This window comes from Pocillopora verrucosa, chromosome 12 (genome assembly GCF_036669915.1).
Source record: "Pocillopora verrucosa isolate sample1 chromosome 12, ASM3666991v2, whole genome shotgun sequence".
Classification (NCBI taxonomy): domain Eukaryota; kingdom Metazoa; phylum Cnidaria; class Anthozoa; order Scleractinia; family Pocilloporidae; genus Pocillopora; species Pocillopora verrucosa.
The window spans coordinates 3,627,398-3,635,797 of record NC_089323.1 but is presented as its reverse complement, the minus strand read 5'-3'; the positions used below and the strand labels follow the sequence as shown (position 1 = coordinate 3,635,797).

Genomic DNA, 8,400 nt, shown 5'->3' with positions numbered 1-8,400 from the left:
AAAAAATGCGAGACCTAGAGTAAAATAATTTAAATTTAAATTTCGAATTAAATTTGCATTTCAAGTAATTGTGACTTGAATTAATTTCAAGACTGTTTTTGTGTTGCATAAACATTTTGTGGGAGTTTTATTTTTACTGACGGAGACAATTAGTATTTTGCACGAAAAAAAGAATGAAGTCCGTCTTTACATGACTGAAATTTCTTCTGGGAAAGAATTAATTCGATTTTTGGTTTTATCGGCACTAGTGTGATATCAACCTGAAGGCAAATTGTAGGTCTTCTTTTCTTCTTAAATTTTCTAAATGAACTCACAGAAAAAAAATTATTCTTCACATGTAGTCGTTATCGATGGAATTACACGTATCTTAACACCTCTTTGAACCCATTTCTTTACTGCTGGAAAATCAAAGAAGTGAGACAAGCAGTAAAGTAGACAATCCGACAAGCACTTTACTTTCCATGGACTTAGATATATTTTCTCGGAGTCTAACCCTTCGGCTAAAAGACAAATTGAAAGGCAGAATTAATTCAACCAATCACCCATATGCCGAGAGGTGCTATCCGTTTGACTTTCCTTCGACATACTGTATGGCAGGGCCTCTGCGAACACACTGCTCTTTTTCATGTAAAATGCTAAGGTTATCTTCTGATTATTTCATGCTTTTAAAAAATGATCTAGGGAACCATATAAAAACTACTACCATATAATAGCTACTTTATATTTATCACCCGTTGCAGTTTCTTCAGGTCCTTGTCAGATGCGAAAGGAAGAGAAAATAGTTTGTAGATGTTTTTCAATAACGAGACATCAATGAGATATTGTTTGAAATTATTAGGAATCTAATTCCACTTTATAATTTTAAGGTATTTCCGTGTAATATGCAAAGACTACGGTGGGAGGTTTTATTATGCAATTGGAGATCATTTATGCGTTGCGGAAACAAATGTCTTTCCGATTCCAGATGCGTGAAATTCTAAAATGTATTCTAAGAACTAGGAGAAACTAGTAGAATGTGAGGAAGATTTTGGAGAATCTTATGCTTTCCAATGCGGAACTAAGAGTGAGGAGGGTGTCAGTTGTCGCTTACAGAATACAACGAGGTGACTAAAATTAAAGGTTCTATTGTTTATGTTGTCTTACAAACGCCAGAAATTGACCGTCGCAGTTTCTAAGATGGCTTTCTTTTGAGGATAGATCGTTTGTCTAAAAGAAACTTTGAAGGGCAATTAAAAAATAAGATAGAACCGACGCATATTAAATATATTAAAAGGGAAATTGGAAAACGAATGGTCGGTACACACCACATTATATTGCAGTAGAAAGAGAAATACGGAAATTAATTTTAGGATATTTTCTCGTGTTATTATATGTTTGAAAGAGAAGCGGGACCTTTAGTCAAATAATTTTAGTTTAATTTTCGAATTAAAATTTTATTCCAAATAGTTGTGATTGCAATGAATGGTCCTTATTTCAATCATTCGAAGGCCCTAAATATTTTTTTTCTGAGAGTCTCAAAAACAGAAAAATGCATAATTAAAAAAAAGAAATAAATAATTTTTTGAATATTCCAATCTTTTGACATGTTAATAGGCATGTCCGCTATTCAGTATTTTTTCTTTTTGCATGAACTACGTCTAATGGTTATAAAATACATTTTGTTACTTTTTAAGCTTAAACTCTAAAACTAGTTCTTTGAAACACTTCAGAGTTTTTACACGTTAGCTTGAATTCTAGTATGAGCAATCAAAATCCAAAATAGATTTCCTATGATACTACCAATTATAGGCTGAACAATGCTACAATAATTTTGAAAATGAACATGACGATATCTATAGTAATAAGTAAAAATGTTTCAAATAACATTTCAAAATCAACTTCTACGAATATAAATTCCCGCCATTATTAGTCGCGGGAGGGGGGTGGGGGTGTAGTTGCGAGGATTTTTGGTGGCCAGGTGGTTTTTAGGGGCAACAGATGGGGGGGTGAGGGGTTAAGTCGTCCCAATAGAGTGTAATGGGGCATCTACACGGAACTGACTGCCGATGAAGGGATCATAACAACAATACAAAGCCATAGGAGAGAGAATCAGGTAAATTTCATCGTGACACAACCAAAATCCGCCAATACCTCCCTTCCCCCTCCCCCCTCTCCCCTAACACACCCACCCACTCCACAGGCGATAGACAGTGACCGTCTCCTTAGTCCCACTCTGCCATCCGAAAAAAAATTATCTTTAATTCGAATTAGCTGGTCCTTCATGAGAGTCAGCAACCGCCTCCACAATCTACTGAGCTCACACAGACGCCTGCCGAGCCCCCTCCAAAACCTTCTGAGGTCCCAACCCATGTAGAGTGGGTCCATTTCCAACCTGCGAGATGATGTGAAAAAGGACTTCAATAAATCTTTTCAATTTGGCTCCTTTTATTATATTGTTGTATAAATGGAAAATTAAAAATAATAGTATAGGTAAAACCCTTGGGTTTCCTTTTGACTATTTTTATTCGTTTTGCAAATCTCTGTGAACGTTATGCATATTTTGCTTGACAGCGGTTGTTTCACTTGTTTTCTCTGGTACTTTTGCGCAGGTAATTGCCCACTGATCCCTTCTCAAGTGCCTAACTGCTGGTTTAATCCTCTTAGTTCTCACGCGCCTGTGCCTGTGCCTGTGCCCGAGCCTGAGCGCTAATGAGTGAGGAAATCAAATGAACTGAATAACAGAGTGGTCATTTGAGCCTGTGAACTCCAGAGACCACAACTGCTTCTCAGAGAATTGAATAATTCGCCAGGGATTAAAAAAATCTTAAATAGTACCGTCTGACTGCATGCATACGATTAGATAGAAACGTCTTCTTGACGCATACAGTTAAGACAGCTTTCAGTTTTTGTAACACTAAAATGTCAGAGTACTGAGGTCATATTAAGTAGTCGGAAAAATTTTGATGCACTTCTCGAGGGAACTGTAAGTGTCAAAACACTGTAGCTGAAGAAGAGCGACCACTATTTCTCATAGATGAAATGCTGGTCCGTTGGCAGGTGGTATCAGAGCGAATTTTTGCGCAGTAAAATTTGGCGAATTTGGTTTAGCAGTTTACGGAGCATTGAAACAATGGAAATGTAATTACCACTTGACTTTGGTTTCCGCCTGTCAGAGGAGGAAGAAAATCCGGAACTTGTTCCCGATGGATGATGGGTTTTTGATGGAAATTTAGCAGTGGAAATTGCACGGGGTGGTTCCTGCTGTCCATTGTTTCCCCGTGGAATTGGATCTCGACAAAGGTCTTTGATGTACGAATACACCACCACGATGGAGTAGATCTTAAGGAAGAAATGAAAAAGAGGAATAAGGTTAGACCCAAACCACCCTCAATTTAAGAGTGAGAAGCTAATTGAAATGGAGAATGGAGCGCCTTTCGATTGCATAACCAAAACGAAAGTAATCCTGTCTGCCAATCAGAAGAAAGGAAAATATCTTTAAGAGCCAATGAGAGTAAAGTGAGAGTGAAACAAAACTTACCGAAAGCAGCCATCCAATGCCGTAAATTAGTAAGAAGACGGCAAGCTGTGGCATAAATCATAAATCACGTTCAGTAAGTTGTGTGCAAAACTTTTCTTCTGACACTCAATACAAATTTTTGTTTCAATTTACCCCTTTCCAGACGATAATAAAAAATACGATCACTCCAAAATTGAAAAAGAGCTCGAACATGCTCCATCCAAGCCAAGGAAATGCCAAGCGCGCGTCACCCTGCGACGGAAAAGAACAACAATCAGTACAGTATACTAACAAATCAATGAATGCTGCATGAACACTCGAATTCTAGCGCGCTGATTGGCTAGTTCGGAAGTGAATAATAAGTACTAATGACCTGCAAGCAACTGACGAGACAAAATCGCGCGTCGTGAGTTCAATTTCCGATCATTTTTTGCCATTTTTTTTTTGTAACTGTGAGGTAGATACCAATTATCCCCCGAGCACCGAATTATTTCGACGATAACACCGAAACTAAAATACAACTGAGGTAGACTGAAATACTGATAAATAATGCATAACAATGGAAGAAAAAAAAAAACGAACGAACGAACGAACGAACGAACGAACAAAACAGAAACAGCTAAATGAAACAAAACCAATGATTATGCCGGGTGGCGTCGAAAAGCCAGCTCCGTTGCAAAATCTTACACCTTGTTTTAACATTTCTAAAAGATGAATTATTATGATCCACTATGACAAAGTTTTATCACAATCTAAAATCTTCTCTAATAATTTTCAGTTATATACTGAATACGTGTTCTTGTTACAGGAAAATTATAATGTTGGACTTACTGAGCAACTTGATCCCAGAAGTAACAGGTTCACCAACAGTGAGATCACTTTGAATGCGAGGTTAACGTAACACAGTCTGATGATCACTATAGAGATGAGCATTAGAAAAGAAAAATCAGTCAATGCATGGAAGATGGAAGATGGAAGACAGAGGATGTTCGATGGCTGCTTGAGGGATACAAATTCATTCACTCTGTTGTATTAGTTCGTGCAGGATAACACTTAGTCATACAATCCCTTAGTCAAATCAAACGTTTTATCTCCAGAATCATTATCAATGGATTATTTAAACGAACGAACATTCAAAGTTATCGTCTTCTTTAGGAAAATTTTTATTTCCTTTGTGCAATATAACTCACAAACCCTTCACCCTTTCTTAGACGCGCACGGCACGAATTTAATCAAGAGTGCCAAACTGAGACTATCCTAAAAAAACCTGTCGGACTTGCTCTCCTGCTAACTGAATTGGACATTTCCATAGAACACGGGTGGAACGTCACGTTTACGGCGCTTATTTCACGGAAGATGGCGGGAAGATCGAAATGGTCATATGTATTTTACACATTTGATAATCTTTCAACAGCAGACAACTTCATCCTAAACATGTGTCCATGCTAACATATTTACGGAACAAGGCAAAAGTAAGTTGTAATATCTAGAAAATGCTTTTTGCTGAAAGGCAAATCTTGGCTGAGATCATCGGCGTTCTCTTCCAGATGCTTGTAAACTTTAATATAATGGTTTTGTCGATAAATTGAATATGCTGATACAATCTGTAGTATAAATACGGAAGGAACTAGAAACAGGTTTGATATAAATTGAGGTACTTGAATCAACCGACATATTAAATAGCTTCATAAGAATTTCTTCCTCCTTCAGACATTCGCGAGGATCATTTATTTAGTTCCATGTAAGATTTGCAAATGTAGCATATAATTTGAAAACAAAAAAAAGAAAGCAATTAAAAAAACCACAGGACACAGTCTAAGCAAACTTTAAGAAATATACAGTTGCTCGTTCCGAAATGCCAGAATACGCGTTGTACGGTTAGCAACAACAGGATCGTTTTTAAACAGATAGAAACTATGCATTAAAACTTTCAGACATTTTTCAAGAGATGGAACGAAATTTCGCGCAGTTAATCCCCGCTTTAGTAATTTTTTGCGGAACTAAAATTTGGTGGTTTTGACAAAATCGAGCAGAAAATCGTGAAATCAGGTAGTTCACGAAGGTATAAAAGCAGAGGGATACTTGAAAGTTTTGTATAATTAATCATTGTTAAAACTCACCAGGCCGAAGATTCCGAGAATCATAACACCTGTTCGTAGACTGAAGCCGCAGCAACAAGTTTTCATCAAAACTGCCATTGAACAAGTCGAAGTTACTCTTCTGAAAGTCAAACCCAACTGAGGTCAGATGTTGATGTGAATGCTTTCAAGCCTTTCATATTTGAACGGATCCGTTTTTAAAAATTCCTCTTTGTAATTTTCCTTGCATATTGATGATTCACTACCAATGTTGACAAATTTCCGGTGTCAAAACAAAAAAAATGATAAACGATTGTAAAATCACGGGCGTGCTGTAATTTCATTTGCGTTGCTTCTTCCAATAGGCCATTTTACAGTTGTGTGCTTAGTTGCCAAGCCTTTGATTTGGAGTGAGGCTGAAGGTGACCTTGTTGTGATAGAGACCAGTATCTAGTTAGCATGATAACAAAGTAATTTGCATTTGAAAAGCAGCAAGGTTTGTATCATAACAAGGTCACCCTTAGCCTCATTCCTGTTCAAAGGCTTGGCAACCAAGCTCACAACTGTAAAATGGACTATTGTACGACTAAGTAAAACTAAATTTTAGTAGTGACGGCGAAGACCATCATTGTGACAAGTTTCTATTTTCATCCGCACCTCATCATGGTAATGTTTAAAACGCGACAAAAGTTATTTTTTCGTGTCTAATATTGCTAATTGCTTTAATTCAGTGAGTTATTTTACTTTACGTTCGTATGAAAAGTAAAGGTCAGCCTCTTTTTTGAGTGCCAGGTAGTCACAGCATGTTTTATCAAATGAAGTCTAGAGGAAAAAAATAAATAGTTCGGCACGGGTCAGTTTGTTCGTCAATACAAGCCATTGTTTTAAACGACGCAATAAAAGGTTGACCTTGACTCTTAGTCATTTATTTTCTTCGCAGAAATAACCGGTTTTTATTCACCAGTTAAACCTGTCCATAAATTATGAAAGCTTGAAACCTGTCGATCAATCTTTGAAAGCCTTTGGAAACCTATGAAGACTCAAAGTGATTGGTTATCAACTGAAGCAAGAAAAAGAGGGGTTCGTGACAAAATCGCATTGCCTGGAGCTAATCAGATTGCAAGGATCAGCGGTGATTTAAAAAATATGTAATAAATTATAATGATGGAATGAGTGGAATGTAACTTGGTCGGAAAGAATATGTGTAAGTTTAAATTCGAAGCAGCGCGCAGCAAGAGTTGGATTCGAAATCTTACGTATTCAGCAATGTAATTTCAGGCCTAAATTTTTCACTTCATTACATCCATTTTAAAACCGCACAATATCCAACATGTTTGTACAGTTGCAATATTTCATTTTTCTTGCGGCCGGTTTAAAAAAATGAACCCAAGAAATATACAGAAATATATCGCACTGCAAAGGGCAAATCAGAAGGCAAAGATCATTATTGATCTCAAAATATGAAGTGTATTGATAAAGAGGACGCTGTAGAAACATTTTACTGTGGTTTCGAACGTCAGTGCACTGTATTAATCTCTATTAGGTCAATATTTCACTTGCCCACCAATGAAGCAGAGCTAGCGTTGCTCGTTCTTTCCCGCGGGCGAAGAAACACTAATGCCGAAGCGCTAAAAATAAAGACCTGCTCATTCTCACCCAAGCTAAGTATTTAAATCTAGATGCTAATTGGTAATCAGAAACAAAAAAATAGTTAGGAAAGATTGAAAGAAGAACCGGCGGGAAAGAAAAATACCTGACAGTTGACTGTTCAGCAATACAACTCCGGGGGAAAAAGGCAAACATATCGTTACAGAAATTGAAGTTTTACAATGACATTTGAGCTTCGTATAGCCTTAATTTAACATCAGGATAGAAACAGTAGGAAGGAAACGCTTTAATCATTGCTGCAACGGCATAATACTCGTAGGAACTGCTTGTTATCTTATGAAAAATCGATTTCTTTCAAACTTTGAAATCTACCTTAGGAATCTACCTTAGTCTAAAAGTAATCGAATTCACATTGGTTTTTAAATATTTCCGGTCATGGGGTTGTAAGTGTCAAACAAAAAAAAATTGCGGTGAAAAAAAACTGTTAAAAAAAATTACGTGTTTTGTCCTCATAAAGGGTTGATCTAAATATGCAAATCAAAACAAAACCCTCGAACTAGAATTTTGTGAAAAGACGAGCTCGGCAACTTGTGCCATTTTTGATAGTCGGTGTTGTTAAAAACTAGCGTTTAAGCGCTGAAGCGATTTTCACTCAGAAAAAAAAAATATGTATTTTGCTATATTTGCAAAAACCATGGTGGAATTCGATTACTGTAAGACTAATCCCTGAGCAAAGTTTGAAAAAAATCGATTTTTCGACCCGAAACGCACTGGACTGCTTTCAGAGAGTGTCTTAACTGCCATTTAGGGAGGATCATAAAAAAACTATACAGAGCCCAATATGGGGACCGGTTAAATTTGTAGCGTCACAACCGAGATCCTTCCACACACCCCAACCCCCCTCTGTATCAATATAATGCCAGGTCGCCAAGTCTCAATGAGCGCGCGCACATTCTCGGCGACACACATTCTTACTTCTTTGAAGCAGACAGATCTTTTGCCTGGATATAAAAGGAACTTAAATAGGGAACTAATTTTAAAAATAATAATATGCGATAAAAAGAAAGAGAAAAACGACAACGGATAAAACAAACAAACATTTATCGGATGGCTGAGGATTCGGTGGTGAAGCATTAGGTGGGCGGAGTTGGAGCTACGGGAGGAAGGTGGTAGCCCAGATTTTTTTCCGTTTCACTCCTCGTAAAAATTTTGTGTTTT

General features: G+C 37.1%; 1 pseudogene; it reads right to left on the bottom strand.

Moving 5' to 3' along the window:
- Window positions 1-2,296: 2,296 nt before the first annotated feature.
- Window positions 2,297-5,694, bottom strand: LOC131783258 (uncharacterized; annotated as a pseudogene).
- Window positions 5,695-8,400: the final 2,706 nt, after the last annotated feature.